Here is a 26,456-nt window from a genome sequence, read left to right as displayed (position 1 = left end):
TTTACCTTTTCTTCTTATGGGGTGATAATGAAAAAAAAAAAGAAAAGGTGAGAAGCACTGATCTATGACAAGGTGATTCTGCGCCCGCGGGGACTGAATGCAGGAGACGCGGGTGGAGGGAACAGCAGTGACGACTTTTCCTCCTTCCCTTCCCTGAGCCGTAACCACACTGAGCACTTTCCGCATTCAGTGCTTCACAGGTCTTATTTCACTTTTATCCTCTCAACAACCTTCTGATGTTATGCACCCTTTTTACAGATGATTAGCAAATGTAGGCAGCTTATCTAAGAACCTACAAGTGGTCAGTGGTACCTGAGGCAAATTTAGTACTTCACCCAAGCAGGGCACTTGTAGGAGAGTAACCATCGCAACTATGAGCAGAGCTGGCAGGCCTGAGCACACTGGGGAGGCAGCTGCTGGTATGTGGTGAGCATAAAAAAAAAATTATTTGAATGAGAGACTAAGAAAGCAAAAATGCAACTGGGGGAGAAGACAATTGAGGGGGAAGGAATGCAGGCAGGGGACAGGACAGGTTCCGGGAGGAAGGGCTGGCCTTGGAAAGCAGCAGGGCAGGAGAGACGGGAGAGAGCGGAGAGAGCGGCTCAGGCTGTGGGCAGATGATGCTGGCTGTCCCGCCGCTGAAGGCAGAGTTCCTGCACGGCTTCCTGATGGAATCATTCAGCAGGACAGCACTACTTTCTCCAGCAACCTTCTTGAATGAGAACCAGTTCGTGAATATTATGTCTCCCTCCTTCCCTAGGCCCAGTCTTAGGGCAACCAGACAGGGTGCCTCAGTGAAATTCCTAACTTTTTCTAGAATGAAGACAAGTTCTTAGCACCAAAAGCAAAAGCACAGCTTTACAGACCCTCAGGAGTAGTAGCTGTCAGTTTGGTATCCGTTGTGAGAAGATGCTCGGTGCACGTGAAGTGATATTAAGCTGAGACACTTATAATCTGACTTCCTAGTGTCTTTATCACAAACATACATTTGCACAGCAGCCACCCAATAGATGAGACCTTCAGTCTGAGGTCCAAGCTCGCTTTACATCTGAATGTGCAAACCCCTTGCAATAAATCAGCTCTCATCCCCACCTTGGACCATCAGTTGGGGACAACTGATGTACAAGAAAGGCACGTGGTGTCCTAGATTAAAGAGGTCTGGTATTAACTGCCAGACCTCCACTCAAATTCCAGTTCTCTAGTGATCAGCAATTTAAAGACAAGTGAGTTACTGAAACTCAGTATGCCTCAGTTCTCTCCTTTATGTAATGTGAAAAGTAATACAAGGATTTTAGCTTCAAATGAGACGGAATCGATCACATCTAACATAGTACCCAATACACAATTCATGGCATTATTTCTGTTCTCTAAACTCAGTGGTTCAGTGTTCAAAGTGTAACCCTGGGACAGCATCAGCATCAGTAGCAGCATCTGGGAAGTGGTTAAAATACAAATTTTTAAACCTCAATTCAGTCTAGCAATCTTTGTTTTAACAAGCCCTCTGGGTGATTCTGGTGCTCACTAACATTTGAGAGGCACTGCTTTAGAGTAGTGGCTTTCAACATTTTTATCTTGGCCCGAGGAATCCTTTCTTCAAAAGGAATCTCCTTCAGAGGGCTGATTTGTGAAGCATGAAAACTTGAAACAGCTCTGGTGGTACTGGGTAGGGAGAGAGCTCCCATGTACCCCGGGTCCTGCATCGTTCCCCTCAGCCATCCCCCAGACCTCCGGGACAGGAAACAGTGGTCGTTGGCATAGTTGCAGATGCTACAATGGTTGGTGGCATCGAGCAAAGAATTAAAAGCCTCAAAAAAAAAAAAAAGGAATTAAAAGCCTCAACACAACACTAAACCATGCGACCATAATTTTAGGGCAAACGCTGCTGCAGTAAAACAATGCTTCGCTGTGTGTTAAAGGGCATCTGCAACTAAGCCCGTCCGCACGGGGTCACCCGCCAGCACCACACGGCTGGCCCCACTCCACTTCCATGCCTGGGAGCAAACATCCAACAAGTGCCAACCTAGCAACTATCTTCTTTGGCCCCAGCTGGATGTTACACTGCCCGCAGCCCAGAGCGAGTTGTACCCCACTCGCATCAGGTCAGAAGACCCATTTCATCTGTGGTAGCAAAAATACATTATATGGCTCAGTGGATAGAGTGTTGGTCTGGGGCATGTACCTTGGTTGAGGGCACATTCCCGGTGGGGGGGCGGGGGGGAATGCAGGAGGCGGCTGGTCGATGTTTCTCTCTCATCGATATTTCTAGCTTTCTATCCCTCTCCTGTCCTCTCTGTAAAAAATCAATAAAATATATTTTAAAAAATACATAATAAGCCTTGATCTTTTGATCGAGAGACCGCCACCAGTGAGCTGTGGGTACACAGTGGAGAATTGCTATCTGGGAATAAGGTTTGAGAACTTATGAGGCAGAGGTATAACCAAGGAAACCATCCTGAGGGGGTTTATTTGTTTATTGAAGAACACATGGTACTGTGGATTCCACACGGGACTTAACACAGGCTGATGGGAGAAAATAAGCAAAAGGAAGAAAAGCCAGTAAAGGAGAGTCTTAGTTCTTTGGGGGGAGTGGGGGGTGGGGGCGGAAAGATTTGCTTTGGCTTCTCAGATGAAAACAGCAGAGTGTGAAGTGATGATAAAGAATGCCTAGTTAAGCAAGATTACTGTGAAAAAACTAGCTTCCACTGATCAAATCAGCTATCTGTCATCAGTACCATGACTTCCAGCTCCTGTTTCGGACGGACTGTGCTGTTATTGTCTCTACTCTGACAATGAGGATAACCTTGACAGGGTAAGCTCATCAACTGCAGCATCTAAGAGAAAAGAAAACCCACCCACCACTTATATCAAAACCAAAAATATTTTGAGACACCAAAGACTATTTTTTAAAAAGTTGCCACAGGGAGCTCTTCTGGCTGATTTTTCTAATATTGATATTGAGCTTCTCCCAATATCATCGGGAGGCAGGAAGGGAGGATGACAGAACAGGTGGTAATTTCAGGTCACAGATGGGGAAACTGAGGCACGGGGAGGCTAAGGGCTCTGTTAAAGATCACACTGCCTATCCGTGGAGAGTCAGGCCCATAGTCATCATGAGGTCTCGGCGAGAGATCTGGTCCAACACCCTTATTTTTTAAAGGAGCCACCCTTTATCGGGAAAGAGGCGGTGACTGGCCCAGGGCGACTCTCCTGCTTTGGCACAGACCGGCTATACCTGAGCCACTGGAAAAGGACCTCCCACCTGGTGAGACTGAGGCAGGAGGTAAGGACGGGACTTTTCTCCTTCTCAATGTCTCTAAAGTTGGGCTCTCTAAAATGACCACCACTCGCTACATATCCCTATATAAATTCAAACTGTTTCAAATATATTTTTATTGATTACAGACAGGAAGGGCGAGGCAGAGAGAAATAGAAACATCAACGATGAGAATCATCAACCAGCTGCCTCCTGCATGTCCCCTACTGGGGATGGAGCCCACAACGTGGGCATGTGCCCTGACTGGGAATCAAACTGTGACCTCCTGGTTCATAGGCCAACGCAAAACTGCTGAGCCACGAGGGTGGGGCTTCAATTTTTATTACAATTAAATCAAGCAAAAAAAAAAAAATACTTCTCAGTTAACTAGCCACGTTTCAAGTGCTGGAGAGCCACATGTGGCTGGTGACTACCACACTGGCCGGACTGAGCACTGCCACCACTCCCGGGAGCACTAGAGCTCAGAGCTGCTCTACAGCACAGGCTTCCTGACAGGAGGGCGTTGGCGGGAAAGAGCAGTGGGACCTGGAATTGGAATCTCGGGGACAGTACTGGCAATTAGTTCTCTGAACTCAGGCAAATCTCAGAGCCTCGGTTCCCTCATGTGTCGAAAGCAGGAAGCTGGGCTCCATAATTCTGTACCTAAAACTCCAGTCGGCAGATTCCTGACTCCACCCACTTTTCTTTCCCAGGGCTTCCCTGCTGACCCTGGGTCAGATCAGATCCACAGAAAGCCCGAGGTCTTTAGTATTTCCTGTAGAAATACAGTCACTCAATGAGATTGAAATAAGAAGCATCTTTCTCATTATTTGAAGGCTAACATAAGAAACAGCCACACGACAATCTCTCTAAATATTCCCCAGGAAGAACTTCTGAAAGATACTAAGGGACCTATCCCCAATGTCCTTCACATAAGAACCTACATAACCACTCGAGTTTAGGGCCAGAAAGACAGTGCATTTCTCCGGAAAGCTGATACACTTCTCTTCACCACAGAAAGAAACGACATTGTTTGCTCTGAATTTGGAGTGGGGTGGGGACCCTGGACTCCCAGAGGATGGGATGGCTATGTGTCAGTCAGCCGACAGCTCAATTTTGAAAATGAGATGCATTTTAATAAACACTGCCTTTATAATTATTCAAAGTGTATGTATACATTTTTTTTTGGGGGGGGGCAATATATTTTCAGCAGAGGCCACATCTACATCTAACACCTTTTTCCAAGTCAGCTAGAATGATACCACATTTAAAAATTAAATAATTCAATGACTTCCCCATACACCACACTGTAGAAATATAAACGTGGAGTGCAGTGAGAATAAAAACAACATGCACCTCAAATCATGGAGCTGAACAGAATTACTTACTTATCCTGGCAAAGGGGAGGCTTGGGGGGACCTGAGCATCCTCCTCCCCACTGTTACCCCTATAAATCTCTCCAATTAAATTCCAATAAATTAAAATAACAATGGCAAGCATTTATTGAGTGACTTAGTTCACTTAGTGTCAGGCACTAAGCAGTTTATATATTGTAACTTATGTGTCACAATAATTCCAGGAAGAAGGCGCGTTATCATCTCCATTTTCCAGGAGACAGAACTGAGGCCTCAAAAGGTTAAGTACCAGCTTGTTCAAGGTCACCCAGTAGCAAGTGGCAGAGCTGGGATTAGTCTCTGTCAGCCAGGCTCCAGCTTTCTGCCATTACAGAGCACTGTTTCACCTTACAAAACGTATACATTTAAAAACACCTTTAGAAAACATTACAAAAGCTTGCAAAGTTTTTGAAAAATTGTATTTGCTAATAAGCAAACACCCCTTTCAGGCTGTCAACCCTGAGCACTTCCTGTTTAGAAATTCTGGAGAAGCCAGACCTTTAATTCTGTCACTTTCCCAACAATTGCTCTGAAGTCCCTCACCATTGTTTTCTGTGAAATAACCAACATGCCTGCATTAGGTGCAACGATCAACTGGAGGCAAATGAACTCCTAATGAAACTGTTCCTACCTAGACAACTCCATACTGAACACGGGGAAGGCACAGACAATTGCTGTTGTGAGCCAGTTTAACAACAAATCTGCATGAGCAATTGCTGGGCTCTTTAGAAACAAGGTACCTGCCAGGAAGCAGCTTCAACTTCCTCTTCTCTGGACTTTCTGTCCTCACAGAGATGCTGACTCTGTAAAACCTCAGGCTTCACTGTGCTTTTATTTTAGGACAATCTTCTGAGGACAATAAAAGTCTCTTAAAGGGACTAGAAAATGAACAGTTATTAAGTGTGTGTGTGTGTGTGTGTGTGTGTGTGTGTGTGTGTTTTAGAACTAGAGGGCTGTGTGATCTAGTTAAGAGGCTCGGGTATGAATTTTCCCTCTGCAACTCATAAGCTGTGCAGCCTTAGGCAGGTGACTAAGCCTCTCTGACTGTAGTTTCCTCTTTGGTAAAATGAACTAATTATATACTTTACGGGGTTGTAATGCCTGGTCAAGAGAAGATACCTACACAAAAAGTTACCTCCCTCTCACCCTCATCATCAAAGTTGTAAAAAGTGAAGTTAGCTGGAAAACCAGGTTGCATTCTTGACATTTCACTTTTATTTGGTTTATGACCATATGAGTTCCCGAGGGACTCTCACTTTCAGGTGTTTCTGGAAAGTTGTTACGATACAGAAGGCTTCTAGTTCTCAAGGAAAAAAAAGACATTCAATCCAAACAAAATCTTACCTCCCCCCTCCCCCCCCAAAGGTATTTGTATCCAGCAAAACAAATTCCCAAATCAATTCCACGACTATGAATTTTGCAGGTCACCTTTATCACAATGTTTCCTTTACTGTCTGATAAAAATAAGATTCTTTTGGACACAGAACAAAATGAACACTGACCACTAAAATCATTTCTAGTCAAAATTCAAGAGCCTAACATACCCCTCAAAAACAATAATTTGCTCTTAGGCTCCATCGGATTGACCTGGCCATACGTGACACTTATGTCTCAGGATCCCAGAATTCAGCTTTCTCAAGAAAACTGTCCAGGAGATGGTACGACTTCCCACACATGTAGCCTGTCCCCAGAGTTACACTATGGGTGAGCGTCCAAGTCCAAATGGGAATGAACGGTGACACTCCCTTCAGGGACACTCCTTTTTGTTTTCACCTTGCAGGAAGCACTGATAATTGGTTCCCAAGTAGCGTGTTTCCCCGAAAATAAGACATCCTCTGAAAATAAGACCTAGTGCAACTTTGGGAGAAAAAATTAATATAAGACATTGCCTTATTTTCGGGGAAACAGGGTAGAAGAGCTGGGTTAGACAGCTTAAAGGTAGGGTTCAGCCTGTTTCAAGGAAGTGGATCTGCAGGCAGACAGGATTTTTGCTCAAAAGGCTGCTCTCAGACTCCATAAACACAGGAGGAAAATGAGCCAGAATCCAGAAGACTCATCGGCAGCCACATCACAACATCCCCTCGGATCGAAGATCTGCACTGCAGAGACTCCGGGATGATGGGGTGACGGGGCAGTAAGAAGGCCATCCTCCTGGTGCTCCCCAACCTTGGCTTCCCACCCTTGTCTGCGAGCTTCCTGAGAGACGCTGCCCTCTGGGCCCCACGCCAGAGGGGCTGACTTCACAGGTCTGGGGTGCAGCCAGGCCTTTGGGGTTTTCAAAATCACTCCCCAGCTGACTAACGTGCAGATGAGTTTCCAAACCACTGCCTTGGTCTCCTGTTATCAAGGCTGCCTGGGCCACTACATTCTATTCCCTTTGAGAAGTATTCTTCTTTTTCTAATAAAATATTTTTTAAAAGATACAAAGTCCTACATGCTAAATTTTTCTCCGGGAGAAAGTTTGAGGTCAGAGTCCTTGGTGTGCCCTGCCCCTTAATAAATGAATGGGACACAGACTATATTCCTGAGTGGAAATAAAGGCTATCTGTCCCCTTTTAGAGAGGGTGGGAAGGAAAATGCATCAAGACATTTATTTTTTTTTAATGCATTTTATTGATTTTTTACAGAGAAGAGGGAGAGAGATAGAGAGCTAGAAATGTCGATGAGAGAGAAACATTGACCAGCTGCCTCTTGCATACCCCCTACTGGGGATGTGCCCGCAACCAATGTCGGAATTGAACCTGGGACCTTTCAGTCCGCAGACCAACACTCTACCACTGAGCCAAACCGGTTTCGGCGCATCAAGACATTTCTGAAGGGAAAAGAAGTCCAAGGAACAGCTTCACTGCCCTCTGGATATCCTCACAAGAGCTTCCTTACGTCTCCAACCTTCGCTCGGTGGCTCCTCCTCAACTCACTGAGCCCAATAGTCTTCCTTATAAATTGTCCACTCTTTGATAAGGTCCTCCCTCCTGCCTCCTGCCTCCAGCTCAGGCCGCCTCTGTCTCCACCTCCACCCAGGTTTCCAGGTGGGCCCTCCCCAAGGAGGGTGTGACCCATAAATACCAGTGGGGCAGCGGAGGGTGAGATGGGTGGAGAGAGGGTGTGTCACCAGGTTTCTCCAAGTCTGGTTCCTGCCCACTCAGCCATTCTGGTATAGGTGGGGCTGGGTGATAAGAGGTTCAGAGCCCGGCAGGCAGGCACCCAGATAGACCCCCCCTCCCCCCCAACTCACAGGGTGCACTGGACAAGGCTGCACACAACAGGAAAATAAGAGGCATGGAGTTCTGCTCTCACTTCCGCCATTTGATAGCTCCATGCCCTTGGATCAGTAACAGAAACTGTCTAGAGAAAGCCTCATTTTCTCCATCTGTAAAATGGAAATAAATGTCTGACCAGCGTTTTAGTCCATTCAGGCTGCTATCACAAAAATACCACTGACTGGGTGGCTTGAACAACAAACTGGTATTTCTCACAGTCATGGAGCTGGAAGTCCAAGACCAAGGAGCTACAGATTCGGGGAGAGCCTGCTTCTGGGTTCAGAGGTGGCTGATTCCTCACTGCATCCTCACAGGTGGGTGGGGAAAGGCAGGTCTCTAGGGCCCTATGATAAGGACAGTAGTCCTACCCAGGAGAGCTCCACTCACTTCCCAAAGGACTCACCTAACACCCTTCTGTTCAGGTTAGCACCCCAACACATGAATGTGGAGGAACAGAAGCATTCAGTCTGTGACAACCAGGCTCCTCACAAAGCTTTCTCAAAAGTGCTCAAAGTTGAATTCCTTTAATACAATAGACCTTCTCTAAACACCCACTGAGTGTTCTCTGCCCTGGACACTGCCTGTCACCGGCAACATAACGATGAAAGAATGTCACTGACTCCAAGGGACACAATGCATCCTGGAGGGGAGCCACAAGTATGGCAGGTAAAACTGTTCCATTCGGTGTAAGAATTTGTTGAACAACATGCCCCTGGAAACCCAGACAAGGGGAAAGCTAAAGATGTCCAGCAATAAGGGTAAAGAAGAGATTAAAAAGGTGCCAGCAATTGTAATATCACCTAACATTTATGGAGTTGTAGATGTCAGGCACTGTTCTAGACCCATCCTATATAATAAAGAGATAATATGTAAATTGACCATCATACTCTCACAAGGTGGCTATCTATGACCAGGCCTGAAGGGGGGGCAGTAAGAGGTGACCAGGCCACCAGGGCGGAGCAGTTAGGAGTGACCAGGCTGGCAGGGAGTTGGAAGTTGGGGGCAATCTGGCTGGCACCGGGGAAGGCAGTTAGGGGCTATCAGGCCTGCGGGAGGTGGGGGAATCATTAGAGGCAACCAGGCAGGCAGGCAAGTGAGCTGAGCAATTAGGAGCCAACGGTCCAGGATTATGAGGGGGCGTCCCAGATTGGAGAGGGTGCGGGCTGGGCTGAGGGACTCCCCCCTCCTATGCATGAATTTTGCGTACCGGGCCTCTAGTGTGTATATAATAATTTCAAGTGAGCCTCAAAATAGCCCCATCTTACAGAGGACTCTGAAATTCAGAGAATATTGTGGTCTTGAACGTGTGTGTCCCCTCAAGATTTATGTTGAAATCCTAAACCCAGCTGTGATGGTACTAGGAGGCCACAAGGATGAAGCCCTCCTGAGTAAGATTAGTGCCTTTACACAAGAGACGGTGCACAGCTCCTCACCTTCCCCGTGTCAGAACGCAGGGAGAAGAGAAGACAGTTGTTTAGGAACCAGAGAGGGGGCTCTCATCAGACACTGGACCTACGGTGTCCTGACCTTGGACTTCCCAGCCTCCAGAAGTGGAGAAACAAATTGCTGTCACTGATACGCCACTTAGTCTATGGTATTCTGTTATGTGGCCTGAACGGAATAAAACAGACAGGCAGTCAATCACTCAAAGTCACATGGCTGGCAAGTGACAGAGCTGGGCTTTGGCCTTGGGCTTGCCCTCAAGATCTGGACCTTCATCTTTTGATGACACTGCATCTACTTTAACTGTGAAACCATTCTGACCTCCCCATGGCCTTGCCCCAGCCGAGGCAAAGATGGCACACCCTCCTCTGTATCTTCACTCTTCCCTCCTCACATTGCTGTTTAACACTCTATCCTACTGCCATTGCGTGTCTGTCACCCCCATTAGCTTGGTGGCCCTTAAAGGCAGGAACAAAATGCAGCTAGTGCCTACTAAACCAGTTGGTATTTTATAAATTATTTCTTAATGGATGACAGAAAGAATGAAATTATGCTACGTTTCAAAAGATAAGTAGGAACTCGCTGAGTAGTTTAAGTAAAACTTTCTCAAAAGTAGAGGCGGTACCTTAGTCATCCTATATCCCCAGAGTGTGGGACTTATTACAGGTGCTTAATGTGAAATGAACTCTAGGCAGAGGAAACGGTGTAACAAAAATCCAGAGAGATTTAATGTCACATGGTGAGTAGGGGTAACCTGGCCAGTGTGAATCCATAGAAAGGGTGTGTGGGAACACAGAAATGCTTCCTATGGTGAAAGATCAGTCAGCTTTCTGGTTTTATTTCTAATTCACCATGGACCAATACTTTTATAAAATGCAATAAAAGCAAACTGTTAGAAAAACGAAATATAAAAGGCAAATCTAGTGTTTTATTAGATTCAAGAGATGTAAAATGAGGATTTTAATTGCTATGGAAATCTCTCACTCTGTACTTTCCGGGTGTGCACTCACCTAGCTGCAGATTATGGACAAACGGTTCTGTCTGTAGATCACGCTTTGTGCAGCACCAGGAGGGGGGAGGGATGAGGTGGGGAGCAGTAGGAAAGATGAGCTCTGGGTGTGCTGTCAAGGACTATGGGATAATAATGTTTCCTGAGGGCCAGGCACTGTCCTGAGTGCTCCATACACGTTACCTCACTGAAATTCCAAAACCTGTGAGGTAGGTGTTGTTATCACTCCCATTTTACAGATGGGGAAACTGAGACAGAGTAACTGAATAACTCTTTCAAGATTTCGGCTGTTCATCAAAAGCACAGGCAGGCCTTGAACCTGGACAGTGTGGAACTCATCACTAACTATAATGCCTTCATGCAGCTGGGAGACAGGAAGTGCCATTTAGATCTATCTTTTAGAAAAATCACCCTGGTGGCAGTTTGGAGAGCAGAGGTCAGCTAGGAAGCCATGGCAACAATCCAGGTGAGAGGCAGTAAGGGCAGAGAGCAGGCATGTGGGCTAGTTCCGAAGTAGGTGTGCAGGCATTGGTGGGGAGTGAGCGGTGTCTGAGCTGGGGGGGGGGGGGGGGGGGGGAGGGGAGGGGCAGGGGGGGGCTCCAGATGACTCAATGGTTCTGGTTCGGAGCCTGACTTCCTGGGGGGATGGAGATGTTTTTCACTGACTTTTTCAGAGGAAGCAGGAAGCAAAGCAGGTTTTGATGGGAAGATAATTAGATGTTTTCCAACAATGTCTACCTGAATTTGAAGAGTCTAAGACAGACAATCTGTAGTTGTGTCTTAGAAAAACTCTAGAAATTGTGATCTTAGTTTACTGAATTCCAACGAAGACTATTTTTACTCCAGTTCCACTGAACTGCTCTCCTCCTTTTCTCTTTGACCATAGATCTAAATGGCACTTCCTGTCTCCCAGCTGCATGAAGGCATTATAGTTAGTGATGAGTTCCACACTGTCCAGGTTCAAGGCCTGCCTGTGCTTTTGATGGCTTAGAATGGCTTAAAAAGAAGAAGTTCTCTACTGCTAAAAATCACACACACTATACAAAAGGGTCTGGTCTGGTCAACAACCCCAGTTTCCATGGAGGAGGGGAAGGGGGGTGTTTCCACACCATCAGGAATGGACACCAGCGGGGTGTCCTAAAACTGAACTCAATTCTGACATTATCTCCCCAAAGATCCCATCAGATCCCACAGGTTAAGGGTTCAGCCCTGCAACTTCACCTGTGCTTCTCACCCACCAGCCATAGATCAGAGGTGCCCAGGGCCCCCTCCTAGTGTTTGATTAATTTGCTAGAGTGGCTCAGAAACTCAGAAAACCCATTTACTCACTAGATTATTGATTTATCACAAAGGATGTTCAAGGCAAGAGACGCAGAGGGCAAAGAATGGGGGAAGGGCACTGAGATTCCATGTCCCCTCATCTCCACCTGTTCACCAACCCAGAAGCTTCCTGAACCTCATTCTTCTGGGTTTTCATGGAGGCTTCATTCTGCAGGCATGATGGATTAAACCACCAGCCATTGGTGACTGACTCAAACTCCCGCCTTCTCTGCTTCCAGGAAGACTGAAGAGTGGGATTGAAAGTATTGTGATATTTTGATATCTTGCTTATGTTAATGAGGTGACTTTCGGACTTCACCTAAGGATGGGGGCTGTTTGCGAGGAAAACCAATCCCTTAGGTGAAGTCCAAAAGTCACCTCATTAACATAAGCAAGATACATTTATTTCATCATTTAAGAAATTCCAAGGTTTTCAGAAGTTTTAAAAAATATATATATATATTTCTTATTGTAAATCAAAATACCACAATACTGTTCATAGCTGTCTCCCCATAGCGTAGGTAACTGATAATGTCAATGAAAAAAAGATCATTTTTGTGCTCATTTAAACTGGGGGAAAAAGATGACAAAACAAGCCCTTAGTATTCAATGAGCTAAACAATCATTAGCAAAGAGTACAACTATGAGTACAAGAGAGACACCTCACAGAGCAATGTCTGTTCCCTGTGTTCCTTCCCCTTCCAGGAGGCCACCCTCTCCAGCCCACACACCTGGTGGACACCTCTTCCTCTTGCCCTTCTCACACAGCACCCCCAGGGACTGTGGGACAGGTAACCTGGCCCCACGAAGACCACTGACTGCAGAGTCAGACAGACCTGGCTTGAGAGCAAGGTGCCACCACCACTTACTGCTGTGACGCAGTGTGCACCCTCTCAGAACCTGCTTCCTCACCTGTGCATGTATTCCCTACCTCGAGGGCTACTGCAAGGTGAGAGAAAGTGTAGGTGAAGCTCCTAGCACGTGGGATGCAGCTGTCACTCAAGGGGTAACTATCATGCTCACTGTCATCAAACCAACTGCTACCACACTGTTTCCTCTCAGGGTTGGACACACACATTTAACTGTGAGAAGAACTTCTATGGCACTGAAAGGGGATGGGTATTCTGTGAGCCCTATGATCAATAATTACAATAACAATAGTTAACGCCTGAGCACTTACTATTAACAGGCTGAATGCTTTATATACATTAGTAGCTCCTTTATTCCTAAACTCAAGATATAGTATTTTATCAATTCTAAGAAGCATATTCTGTTCACATTTTAACATCTCTGATATGGGGACAATTCTTTGTGATAGGCAGAATGCCCTTCTCTTCCACCCCTTTCCTCCTCCCCTCCCCGCCAAGATGTCTATGTTCTAATCCCTGGAACCTGAGAATGTGTTCTGTAAAGAGGCAAAAGGGACTTTGCAGGTGTGATTAAAGTTACAGTAGGGGGGGGGGGGGGGTAGCTTGGATGATCCAGGTGGGGCCAATCGAATCCAATGAGCCTTGTTTTATGAGAGAGAATTTTCTCTGGCAGGAGGCAGAGAAGTGGAGCAGAAGGGCCCCTCAAAGAGATTCCAAGCACCCTATGATGCCCGAATTATACCTTAAGGCAGTGGTTCTCAACCTTTCTAATGCCAGGACCCTTTATGATCTTAGGCAACACTGCCAGCTGTTCTCAACCTGTGGGTCATGACCCATAGGTTGAGAACCGCTGCTGTAGAGCCTAAGACCATCGGAAAACACAGATATTTACATTATGATTCATTCACAATAGCAAAATTACAGTTATGAAGTAGCAACAAAAATAATTTTATGGTTGGGAGTCACCACAACATGAGGAACTGTATTAAAGGGTCACGGCATTAGAAAGGTTGAGAACCACTGCTCTAAACTCTCATGTACGCTGTCAGAGAGCAAAAGGGCTACAGAATCCTGCTGACAGGTCAGGAATGGCTAACATGATTCTCTCCCCACCCCAGCCCCAATCAGGGCCATGTCTGACATAAGATCTCTAAAATGTTGATCAAAGACCTGGCCAAGAGCCCAATTCAGCAGTTAAACAAAAACAAACAGCATGTTAGGTACCTGTAGCAGCAGTCGTCCATCCACTGTCAATGGAGAACTGCAAGGTGCGAGGTCACATGCTAGATACTGAGGACAGACCCACAGACCCGGAGCCTGCCCTATGGTGCTGGCACTGCGGTGGGAGAGCAACACTCCAGGACAGGGAAGGAGCAGCACCGGGAGAAACAATAAGCCTCCAGAGAGCTGAAAAGCAACTTCCACAAAAATCAAAACCCAGAAGCTGACAAGGGAGCACGGGCTGGGAGACCAGTCCCCCTTTCCAGAGCGAAGTGCAGAACTCTGGGAAGAGGTTTTCGTGATCACTGTTTTCTTCTTTGTTTCTTTATGATGGAGATGTCAGCTAGCTTTATGAATTTCTAAATGCAACCAAACAAAAGCGCAGTCTGCATCCTAACCTGTAAGTTCTCTCTCGATGGATTTCATTTTTAAATAGAGGAAAATTAATGTACATTACACCAGCATTACGAAGAGCTCACTGAAAGAGCATCTCAAAAAGAAAGACGATTGTGTGAAACTCCAACTCCACACCTGTTGTTCAAACCCTGAACTTTGGCCGATCTCCCCACAGGGTCCTCTTACTTTCTCTTCTCTTTCGCCTTGTAAATGGAGTACACAGCTCTCAGGGAGATCAAAGGGAGAAGGGGAGCCCACTTCAGCAGATTAAAAATGCGGTGGGTATGACCTTCCCGGAGATGCATGTAAATGGGAAACCCCACATTTCTGATGAGATTTTGCAGAAAGTACCATTGGAATTTATATAATCTCAACCTCTCTCTCTCTTGCTTTTGTTAGAGAGGGAGAAATTCTGGACTCGAAGATCATCCTCATAATGGTTTTGGAGAAGCCTCAGTTTAATAATACCATTAGCTGAAAACTATTTATAAATCAGACATTAGCGACTGGCATAAAACCCTACTTTCCACTTCTCTCAATTTTGCGCTGACAATCTGGCAGCCAACTTCTACCCTTGGGCTCAAAAGAGCCATCACATTCTTAGGTCGGTATCTAAGATATTTTGACAGCAGTGTAAGCCAAGAGTCTTGCTTCAGGAAGAAAGGTCAATAAATGCCCACAAGAAGATCAATAGGTGTGGACAGCACACAAGAAAAGATGTACAAATGGCCCCCAACCCCCACCTACTCGTCATTTGAAAATGTTCAATGAACCAAAGTTACCATTTCCTCCTAACGAGATTAAGAAAAAGAAAATGAGATGACACACTTCTTGCTGCTGGGGCTGTGGGGAAACAGGCCATCCAGTAGTGCATCGCCTGTGGGAGGGCAATTATGAGTCAGCCCTTCCAGAGGGGGATTAATGAGCCTGTGATTCAGCAGCCCACTTCTGGGAATCCGGCTTTTAGGTACCCCGGCACAAGGGCAAAATGACTTATTACACCTTTATTTGGTGCAGCACAGTTTATAATAGCACAAGACGGAAATACTCCAAAGGCCCAGTAATAGAGATTGGCCAAATAAATTATGGTCCATCCACACAAGGGAAAACTATTATGCTGAGAGACAGAGAGAACAGCGAGAGTGAGATTGAGAGAGACCTCTATGTGCTGAGCTGAGACTTCCAGGACATACAACTAATTTTAGAAAGCAAGACACAGAAGAGTATTTATAATACGCCAGCAGAGTATATATAATACGCTATCTTTTGTGAAAGCAGGAAGAATACACATATATATTCTTATTCGGTTGTATTTACAGGTTGTTACCTGGAGAGAGTGTGGGAAAGGCTTGGATGAGAGGGGGGCAGGCTTTCTCAGTGTGAACCTTTTGATAGGGTTGTCAGGTTCTTGGGGACAAAATAAACATAATACCTATCTTAAAAAATGAAGAGGTTGCATAAGCCACTTTTCATATGAGTGTAAAGAACAAGACAAGACCAGCTTGGAAGACACAAGGCTAAGGAGTTTCGCTCAGGGATCTGGGAAACCTGGGTGAAGGCAGGTGAGTTCTCGTGTCAGTAAGTCAGAGGAAGCTGAGTCCAGAGTTCAGGAGGTGAGCAGAGTGAACATGGAGAGTTGATCTCTGCCCTGTTTTATGTCACTTGCCGGATGTGGGTGTCCCTGGGCCCCCTGGTGTGATCACAGCCAGAAGGAAGTCAGAGACCTGTGGGTGAATGGGAGGCACTAGGGTTGGCTCCAAGGCAGCATGCCAGGAGCTTTTATTTGCTCTCTGGATTTGGACAGTAATGGCTGAAGCACACCACTCATCAAATATTTATGTTTTTTTAAAAAAAAAAATGAGGGCAAAGCATGTGTGGGAATATTCTGCTTAATTCGACAGAGAAATATTTCTGAAAAGTTGAGACTCCTGGAATTTTGTAAAATCAAATCATAGTGTACATGCAACAGGTTAAGCTTGCAATCTAAAAAAAAAAAAAAAAAAAAGTCTATAGGGAACCTTGTTTCGGATTGTTATCTCTTGCCATTTCTGCTTTGGGAATCAGAATTTGCCTTAAGAAAATTTCATTTAACCAGATTAAACGTGAACAGCATTCACCTTCCTATGCCTGTGGGCTTTTCCCACAAGGTGCAGCCTCTCCATGAAGCAGTAGAAGATCAAGGTCCAAAGTACAAACCTTCATCCTCAGAACCACTGCCTAAGCAGTTTGATCCACTGAACATGGCTGATCCTTACCTGCTGTGCAGATCACCTCCCAGGAGAGGAACTAGGAGTGGGAAGATGATTCTGAGAGTAGGTTTTCTAAAGGATCAACTTAAAAGAAAAGGCCTGCAAGAAGCGCCAGCAGGCACAGACGGATGGACGGACAGATACACACACACACATACACACAAACGCGCACGCACACATACACACACGTACTTCCTTTCTTAGTTTTTGGTAGCTTTAGCATTAAGGCTCCCTACTTGTTACCCCCTAAACCAGAAAAGTCTTTTTACACAAGCAGCAGCGCTCACAGGTAAGTTCCAAAGGCTCCTAAGGCCACACGGTCCTTGGCATCCTGTCCCCAAGGGGAGAGCCCAACATTGGTCAATAGATAACATGAACCCCTGTGCCCATTCCCAGGAGTCAGCACTGCATTCTCTTCATCGGGTGGACTACAATAGGGGTGCAGGGATCCCAGCATGTGTCAGGCAGCACTAAGCAACTTGTTGGCATTCGACCAACAGTCAGCAATGTCAACACCATCCCAAGTGCTCGTCTTAGGAAATGATGGAATTGAAGCCTGTCACAAGGACCATGAGCCACTGAGCGGGCATTCCTAGTCAGGACAATTAATTTTACTCTTTTGATTAAAAAAGAACAGTGGCTCATGCACGTGGCTGGCACACGCTGTAGAGAACATGCTTTATTCTTTTCCACTGGCATTTATTAAGCATCTACATGTGTCAGAATCTGCTGGCTCATGCTTTCAAGGGCTGGAGGGTCTGTGAGAGGCAATGCGACTGCTGACCGCATCACAACTTTGTATGTGTCAGAGAGAGGCAACCCCTCCTGGTGGACCTGGCCTTGCAGGGTTGAGGGCATCAGAGAGAAGTAGCTCTTCCTCTGGCAGAGGCAGTCTGGGTCAGAACACACAGTTTCCTTAAGAAGATTTGAGTAACCACTTGTTTCCTTGGCCAGCACTCTTGGACAGTGAATAACCTGTACAAGGGTTCAAGACAGCCCTGTCAGGAAGTCACAATCCAATCCTTCTGCTCCTTGGCCAGACATCCAACCCTCCCTAACAATTTGCCTAAGCACCTGATGATGACCTTATACACTCATGTGAAGATGGTCTCCTGTGCCAGCAACAGACTAATAACTCAAAGGTTTCAGTACAGGACAGTGCTGGTTTCAACACTTGCCCAATCTGCCCGAGATTCAGGTTGACTAAACTGGTGTGTGATGGTTTTATAGCTATCAAGTCCTCTCTGAGTCTTAATAAAGCCCAAGCAGCTCTTGGATTTTGACTCCTCTTTCCATCCTTAGGTTTATTTTGCTCCTGTTGAGAGCTAAACCATGTTCCTCTGCAGTAATTTCTTCCTGAAAAGCAGACAAAATTTGAGGTCACTGAAAGCTTGGAGCCTCAGTCAAAGGGTCTCCAGTGGAGCTGAGGGTTTACTATCCAGTGCTCAGGGACATCTTGGCTGATAATCTGCAGCTAACTAAAAGCCTGATTGCCCTACATCAGTAAAGGCAAGATTCTACCCTAGTGTTCATATTGGTTTGTATACAGCTATTGGAATGAAGGCAACTCTCTATATACAGAATGCAAGTGCAGAGAGGAAGGCTGATTCAGAACCCACTCCAGTGAACAACCCAAATTAAATCAAAAGTCACACTTTCTCCTGAGTCAACCAAACATGTCAATTACATGACATTAATTGCAAGGGGAATGACAGTCTATTCTAGGGGTGTCGAACTCAGAGAAGGGGCCAAAATCTAAAATCCAGCCTAAATCGCGGGCCGAATGGTTTACTGAACAGTCATAAACTGTCATTGTGACGGAAACGCAGCAGAGTGCAGTGATGACAGCGCGGTGCGGGCCACATTGCAAGGCCTGGCGGGACGGATTTGGCCCGCGGGCCTTGTGTTTGACACATGTGGTCTATTCCGTAAGAAAGCACACGGGGAATGTAAGTCCTCCTATCCCTCTGTGTCCAAAGTCACCTGCTTGTAATCAACGGAGGAAAATTGCAAAAGATTCTTAGCCACTGATTTACTAAGATAGACCTAAAAGAAATTCTTCCTTTAGCTATTAATTCTCCAGCAGAGTTGAAAGTATGAAAAGTCTTAAGAGTCTGCAACACCCTGGTTTTTATTATACAGTAATCCTTTGAAATGCAGGCCCATTAAAAGAAGACAAAAAGCCTCCTTGTCAGAGGATGGCAACCAGACCCTCACAGCGAAGCAGTTTTATGATACCCAATAAAGCCTAACATGATAAACCAAACATTTAAGTGACACTAGAAATGATTTTCAAGAGACTCGGCAATAAGTGGAATAATTCAGTCAGAAGTAACCTTCCATCAAATCACCTCCACTCTCTGCCCGGGATCCAAGCCACCTGCTCATTCTTCTCCTTCCATTCCTAAAAGAGGAAAAGAGGTGAGGACAGGGAGGAGGACCGATTGGTCTGAGCTGGTTCTAGAATAGGACTTAGGCCAGTTCCTTCATCTGGACTCTCAAGCCCTCTTTGGGAATGCAGGGGAGGGAGAGGCTGATTTCACAGATCACTTCAGGCCTGCCAGGTTTCTGGCACCATTCTAGAAACTTCAATGTCTATGGTTGAAGAAGGGTGAGACCAATGAAAGGCAATAATTCTCAGGTGGGTCATCCCAACCGTAAGAGAAGCTGGACGCACCTCCACTTCAGCTCTCAGCACAGTGCTTAGTGAGTGGTGCGTGGAGCTGAACAACTCTGGGTCGACTTCTGGTCTGGCCACTGAGGGAGCCTCGGTTTCCTCCTCCTCAGTTGAGAAGACTGAGCAAGACCATGTGTGCAAAGGGCTTAGACCTGGGGCAAGGATGTAGAATAGCTCAATAAACAAAGTCACACAGTTCTGCCGGAAGTATTTTTTAGCTATCGGACTTTCCGCTTAAATTAAATTCACTGTATCTTCCTCGTGACTGTCTGGCAGGCTTCGGATATGCTGAAAGTGCTGTGTGCATGCAGCTCGTCAATGCAGTGACAACTCCCATAGTCAAGGTTGTTGGACTAGGTCTGTGTACGGAGTCTAATTGCAAACATCTCGTAAAAGATAAACCTGCAAACTTCTGAAAGAACCTTTCTTGTACTGCTAAACAGTTCTCACTACCAAAGTTTTGACATTTAACTGCTATGTGGGCTGGTGTTTGTTTTTCTAAAATAACAAAATCTTGCTATTTGTAGCTAATAAATCAGAACTTTCACTGAGTTACTGTTACACAAATAGATTGCTTTCATTATATATTAGAGGCTCGATGCACTAATTCATGCACTAGTGGGGTCCCTCGGCCTGGCCTGCGGGATCGGGCTAAAACCGGCTCTCTGATATCCCCTGAGGGGTCCTGTATTGCAAGAGGGCGCAGGCCAGGCCGAGGGACCCCACTGGTGCACGATCAGGGCTGGGGAGGGATGTGGGAGGTTGGCCAGCCAGAGAGGGACAGCGGGAGGGCTCCAGGGCATGTCCGGCCTATCTTGCTCAGTCCCAGGCCTTAACATATCATTAGTATATTACACTTTGATTGGTTGAATGGCCAACTGGATGACTGGACACTTAGCATATTAGGCTTTTATTATATAGGATTCATGCTCATTGGAGAAAATGGGGAGAGAAAGGGGGAAAGCATCAGAATCCCATCATCCATTTGTCTGGATGTTCCTCTAGACTTTCTGTTTATGCACATGCTTTTTAAAACCTGGTTGTAATTGTAATAATGCACTGTAATGTGCACATTGCCCTTTCCCTATTTAACCTAGAAAAACATGGACTTCGTGGATTATTGATTTCTTTTTAAGTTTTTAATAAGAAAGGAAAACAAGAATGAGATCTAGGAGGATTAACTTGTGTCACATTTCACATTTAAAAGATGCAATGCCAATTGTCTAAGTATATTCTCTTACTTCATAAGTACTGCTTGGCAGGATTTTTTTTAAAAATACTGAGCTTTGTTAGATTTTTGGGAAACACTGAAATTTTGTACAATTTTTTGTTACAAAAATGATACATGCTCATTATATAACATTTAGAAAGAGAAAATTTCAGTAAGTAATAATTAAACATTAATATTTATTGAACATGTTAATAATATTAACATTAATGTTTACTTAACATTAATATTTATGGAGGCCTGATGCATGAAATTCGTGCAAGGGGCTTGACCCCCCGCTGCCATGGGCGGCTGCCTCTGCCTTGTCCCCTGTTGCTGTGGCTTCTTCCAGAAGAAGGTCCAGTCTAATTAGCATATTACACTTTTATTATTATAGAGCAGTGTTTTTCAACCTTTTTTGGGCAAAGGCACACTTGTTTCATGAAAAAAATCACGAGGCACACCACCATTAGAAAATGTTAAAAAATTTAACTCTGTGCCTATATTGACTATATATAAAGTAATTCTCTTGAATAGGAATCAAATAAACACAAAGAAAGTATTTTATAATTACTTTATTATGAAATATTAAGTAAACAAAATAGTGAAAAATTATAAAATTCTTGTCTTGTCTGCACCTACGGCACAGTGTGCCGCGGAACAGCGGTTGAAAAACGCTGTTATAGATTGTCTATGTATCAGGCACTGTTCTGAATGCTTTAGACAGATTGATTCATGACTTCCTCACAGCACCGAGATATTAAGTAACTTGCCACACTTTACACACCTAGAGGCAGGAGCCAGGAATCCATCACTATGTTACGTACGATGTTTGTCCTAGGAGTAAAAAGAATCAATAATTGATTCAGTCAAGTCCTCCACTGCTTCAGAGTACAATGTGATAGGCAAGAAATGATTCACAACTACACTATATCCTTTACAGCTATTTTAAAATACTACCAAGCACCCTCTCTGTGTCCCTGTGGAACAATTTGTAACATGAGAAGCCATGTGTGGCACAAGCTATGATCCCAATCAGTCCAATTCTTTGCACCCAATGTGCATTAAGAAAAACAAAAGGCGCTTATTAAAGGGCTTGTTTTTAAAGATGAAAGCATTTTTTAAAATTTTGCAAATGTTTCAATGATGAGTCGATTTCCTGAATTAGCTGAACATGCATTCCCCTGGAAGTTTATCATCAGTCATAAGGCTTTTACAAAACGTTTACTAAACATTCCCAATCAGCCCTAAACACTACTTGTGGCTTATCTGTTGGCCCTGGACATCGGTGCATGAGAAAGTAAATAGCTGGATACCCCTGGGTCATATTTCTTCATATTTTAACTAAAAGTCATGCTTGGTTAAAGATAAATACTTCTGTTCCTGGTTTAATTTCCTATACACAGCTAATAAACAGGACTATTTGAAATATATAAATTCTCTTTAAATGTAAATATGATTAATGAGATGTTTCTGACTGCTTAGTTCTAAGAAATATTATACATCTGCAACTTGAACACTAAAAGCATACTGAAACTGTTAATCCATTAACATAATTATTCATATCACTGTGGGAGAAACATGACACACATAGGTACACAAATATTTTATATCTATCTATCATCTCTCTACCAGTCTGTAACATCAGGTACCTTCTTTGGAATTTAAAATTACACTATCCAGCATTTCCTGAAGGTTCTAGCCATCTTATAATTTATCCAAAAGCCTGCTGCCAACGTCAGCTAGATCAGAAAATATCTAATAGTTCAGACATTAACTGTGTGTTAGGTGCAAAGTGTTTTCCAAAGATTCACATACTTTCATAAAAACCCTAGAAATAGAGTCCGCTGTCATCCCCATTTTATAATGCAAACCGAGAAAAGGTTAAATAACAGAGATTCGGATCCAGGTCTGTCCACAAGACACCAAAACCCACACCACAAACCACTGTTAAACTGCTTCTCTTCTGAATCAGGCCTCAGGAAACTTTATTTGACTTCCACAACCTACCTCCCTAGCTTACATATAAAATTAAAAAAAGAAACACCACCACACAATTACAAACCCAACACAATAAATGGCATAATTCTAAATGTGAATTTTCGTTTTTCTTGAGTTTATTTGGGCTAACATTAGTTAATAACACTGTACAGGTTTTAGGTGTACAATTCTATAATATATCACATCATCTGTATATTGTATTGTTCATTTACCACTTAAGTCAAGTCTCCTTTCATCACCATTTATCTCCCCTCCTCCCCCTGTGAATGTTTTTTTTTTCCCCCTCAGAGAGAGGATTTCAACATAAAAAACAAGAACTAATCTTGAATTACCTAACCATTTCCTCAAGTGCTTTCACTATGAAGCTCTTAGCTGTCACACCTGACAAACCACTCCTCCTTCAACAGTGACAACAACACAAGCCTGACACCTCACATTTTACTGTTAGGGAGCTAGTCTTTCACAGGAGCCTGCAGCATGCCACACAGAAAATTTTATAAGATTAATCTTTCCAGTCTCTTGTAAAGCACAGATTCATGCATTTATGTATTTCTACACAAATCTAAACGCTGTCGGGGTTCAACACCTAGTGAATTTACCCTGGGTTAAACACAGTAAAAAAAAAAATACGGCTATAAAAAAATACATATAAATATATGACTGCATTTTTTATGAGGTTTAAAGTCACAGTTCTTATAGGCCGCACAGTATTTTTTTGGCTCTAACCCAAGGTTTTATGATGCTAGTTAACTGTTAGGGCACTCAAAGGGACTGAACATTTGATCCTGAAGTCCTTTTATCATTTAAGTCTCATTATAAAAAGTCTGATTACTTTGAAAAACTATGTGACGTGTGAATCATTTGTGTTTATTGGAAAGGGGACTTGCTAATACATACAATATGATTTGAAAAAACAACAACACACCATCTCCTTACTGGAAGGAGATTGTTTTGGCAACAGTAGTAATACCCAACCTGTCACTCCAGCGCTGCCTGCCTTCCTGGTTCTCGTAGGTGAGCGGGCCATCCCGGAGGACCTACAGGGAGAGCTCGGGAGCACCAGTGGCGGTGCAGTAACGGGACTGGCCCTTTAAAAACCACGGCAAACCCCGCTCTTCAAGGAGAGAGAACACCCGGATACAGACCCTGCCTCTGACAACATCCAAAAGATTCATTATAGACAATCCATTCGGACCAAGCTAAGACAGCCCCAGGAAATATAAACAGCGTCGGTCCGCATAGACAAGGGGGGGGACTGGTAACTGATGGGAAGGAAGGGGGTCATGTAAAGTTTCTCCAACTCCACACACACGGTCTAACAAATCCCCGGTTTGTTTCCACTCGGGGCAGCCATTGAACGTGCCGGGACACGTGGGCGCCGGGACCTCCCTTTTCCCGGTTCGGTCCGTTTCCTCCTCGGGGCGCCGGTCCGTACACACAGCCACGCCCGGGCACCGGGGGGGACCACCGGACGGCGGGCTCCGGCGGGCCCTCCGCTTAGATCCCCACTTGTCCCAAGTTCAACTCGGCGGCAGTGATTTACCGAGAATCACGAGTTCCTTTTCGAAAGTTATGAATGATGTAAGCCAAGTTTACGAGACACAAAACGTTAAGGCGAGGGACACCAGTGAGTGTCGGAGGCGTGAGCTACCGCGTTTGGAAATTAGCTTTCATGGATGTGCCCTCGTGAACATTTAGGTAATAATAAAGTAGAGAAGGAAGAAAAAAAAAAGTAGCCCTGATACACGCCATAAGTATCCGAGGCGAGATGGAGGGAGGGGACGGTGGAAGGAGGGAAGAGTGTCCTGGAGGGAGGGAGGGCAATACTCTTAATTTTTATTTTTAATCCGAGTCTTGACTTCCCCGTGTATCTGTCACCTGCCAGTACCCTCTGGGGTCACCACCTGCTGGGGTCCCCGGCGGGATGAGTGCGCTCTGGGTCTTCCTCTCTCGGACCCGCTATCTCCCCGCCAGACCCCCGCGCCCAGCGGGTTCCCGGGCTCCGCACCCGCGGGCCGGACCCCGGAAAGAGCGGAGGAAAGTAGGGAAGAGGGGCGTGGCGCCAGGTCGCCCCCAGAAGCTGGCCCTCCTCCCAAACCTGGCACCGCCGCCAAGCCTGCGCCGGGAACGCGGGAGCCTCCCGGCCCCGAACCGGCTCGGGGCGCACGGCCCGGGGCCGGCGAGGAAGCGAGCTGGGAGACCAACCCCTGGCTTCAAGCTCCCCCAACCCCCCCCCCCACGCCCCTCCCTCTCCCCCAGGCTCCGCTACCCCAGCCCCAGCCCCGAAGGGCCCAGGGCTCCCCGCGCCCCCGGCTGCGCCAGTCCCGGCGAGCGCGCCGTCCGTCCCCGCTCTGGGCGCCCCTCGCCCGCCCTCCCTCCCCCATCCCCTTCTCCGGCGGCGACCCGGGCCCCGACCAGTCCCCGCCCTCCCTCCGGGACACTCTTCCCTCCTTCCTCCCTTCCTCCGTCCCCTCCCTCCATCTCGCTTCCCAGCACCGGGAACCCGGAGGCGGCCCCCGAGCCGGCCAACCGACGCCCCGCGCTGCGCCCTGTCCCCGCGGTGGCCCCGCTCACCCCTGCGCCCGCCGCTGGTGCTCTCTGGTCTGCCCGTGGCCGCCCCGCCGCCGCCGGGGACTCGGTCTCTAAGGGCTCCTGGAGACGGCTCCGACCTCTCCTCCTCCTCCTCCTCCTTCTTCTCCTCCCGCCCCGGCCCCGCCTCGCTCGGGGTAGGCGGGGCGGACAATCCGACGGGCGGGCGGGGCGGCGGCAGCCGGGACTCCTTCCTGCGGCCGAGCCCTCCCTTCGCCCCAGACGCCCTGGCCGCTCCCGGGTGCGGACTCCGACCCCTTGTCGCGGGCAGAGGGGGTAGGTAGGTCCGGAGCTGTGAAACTCCGCCAACATCTGGCCGCTTTGGCCATTCTCGTGGGTCCTTTCCCGAATTCACGGAAGCCCTGGAGTTCAAGGACTCTCAGGGGTGGGCCCCCCACTTCGCTGCCTTCCCGGGGGGTGCTGCTCTGACTTCTCGGGAGTTTCATTCGCGTGCGAACTCCTCGCCAACCCTGATGCCAGCAGTCCCCTGGGCCACCGATGTGCGCGCTGCCAACCCCCTACAACCAAACTTAGGCTCCGCTCCAGGAATTTCTTAAGAAAACAGTCACAGTAAAATTTAAAGGGCCCTGGGGCCACGGAGAGATTTCGTTTCCCAGAAAGTGGAGAGAGACATCTGTGGATTGTTGTGTTTGAAGTACAGGCACCCATTAGGAGCTTTTCACCTCCATCTCTTCCCCCATAAAATGAGTGTTTCCTAATGCCCAGCACCTGGCAGAGTTTCATGGATTCATTGGATTTGGCTGGGTTTTCTTCTGGATGGATTCAGGGTCCGGAGTTGGAAGAGCCACTTCTGTTTTCACAGACTTCAAACGACTAGTACATAGTCGTTCATTCAGTGAACAATTACTGAGCACCTGCTATGTGCCACACATTGCTTTAAAGATGATGGGGAGAAACCAAGATGAATCAGATGGGGTGTCCAGAAAGAGTAAAACAAACAAACAAACAAAAAAAAACACACACAGATGTACAGAATCTTATTACTTAGACAACTCCCCACATATCCCTAAATATCTGCTTTGTCGTTTGACAGGGTGGAGATAAAAAGAGAAGGTGAGGCCAAAGTAGGTCACGTAGAACCAGTGTGGGCAGAGTCCAAACTTGAAAATGGAGCCTAAGAGCATTGGCGAGGGATGTCTGGGAACTGAGTTTCACCCACTGAAGAGAAGTGAGGCCTAGTGTAGTAAGGACATTATCTTCACTCTTTATTTCTACGGCGACTCAAATATCATTCTGGTAAAATCACTTGGCCAGGCTGCAGAAGGGCTGCTGCAGGTGGAGGAAGTTTCTTGTTTGCATGCTTTGCCGCAGGAGTGTGGCTGTAGCCACCAGTGGATGGCGGTAGTTGTTGGGGTGTAAGCCCTTTGTTTCCTGCATCATACAGTGGTAGAAAATGCTTGACTGACTTACGGACCCTGACATCTCCAAGCATATACCCATACAGAAGAGTGTGATGCCAACAGGGACTATCACACCCTGGAGTTTCTATCTTTTGACCACCGACTAAAGAATCAACTCCTACAGCCCTTACCAGCAATTTCCATTTA

The 26,456-nt window shown here is 46.2% G+C and overlaps 1 protein-coding gene across 2 annotated transcripts in view; it reads right to left on the bottom strand.

Moving 5' to 3' along the window:
- Nucleotides 1-25,024, bottom strand: part of GNG12 (G protein subunit gamma 12) — a 120,916-nt gene extending 95,892 nt beyond the window's left edge. Inside the window, exon 1 of one of the 2 annotated variants that reach the window (XM_045584486.1) lies at nt 24,874-25,024. The gene's annotated coding sequence lies outside the window, so the exon portion shown is untranslated. The remainder of the gene's footprint in view (nt 1-24,873) is intronic. The other variant, XM_036443769.2, reaches the window with a different exon arrangement.
- Nucleotides 25,025-26,456: the final 1,432 nt, after the last annotated feature.

Source organism: Pipistrellus kuhlii, unplaced genomic scaffold, assembly GCF_014108245.1.
Source record: "Pipistrellus kuhlii isolate mPipKuh1 unplaced genomic scaffold, mPipKuh1.p scaffold_m20_p_2, whole genome shotgun sequence".
NCBI classification, from domain to species: Eukaryota; Metazoa; Chordata; class Mammalia; order Chiroptera; family Vespertilionidae; genus Pipistrellus; species Pipistrellus kuhlii.
Note: the sequence above shows the minus strand (reverse complement) of the source record. Positions and strands in the feature narration are given on the sequence as shown.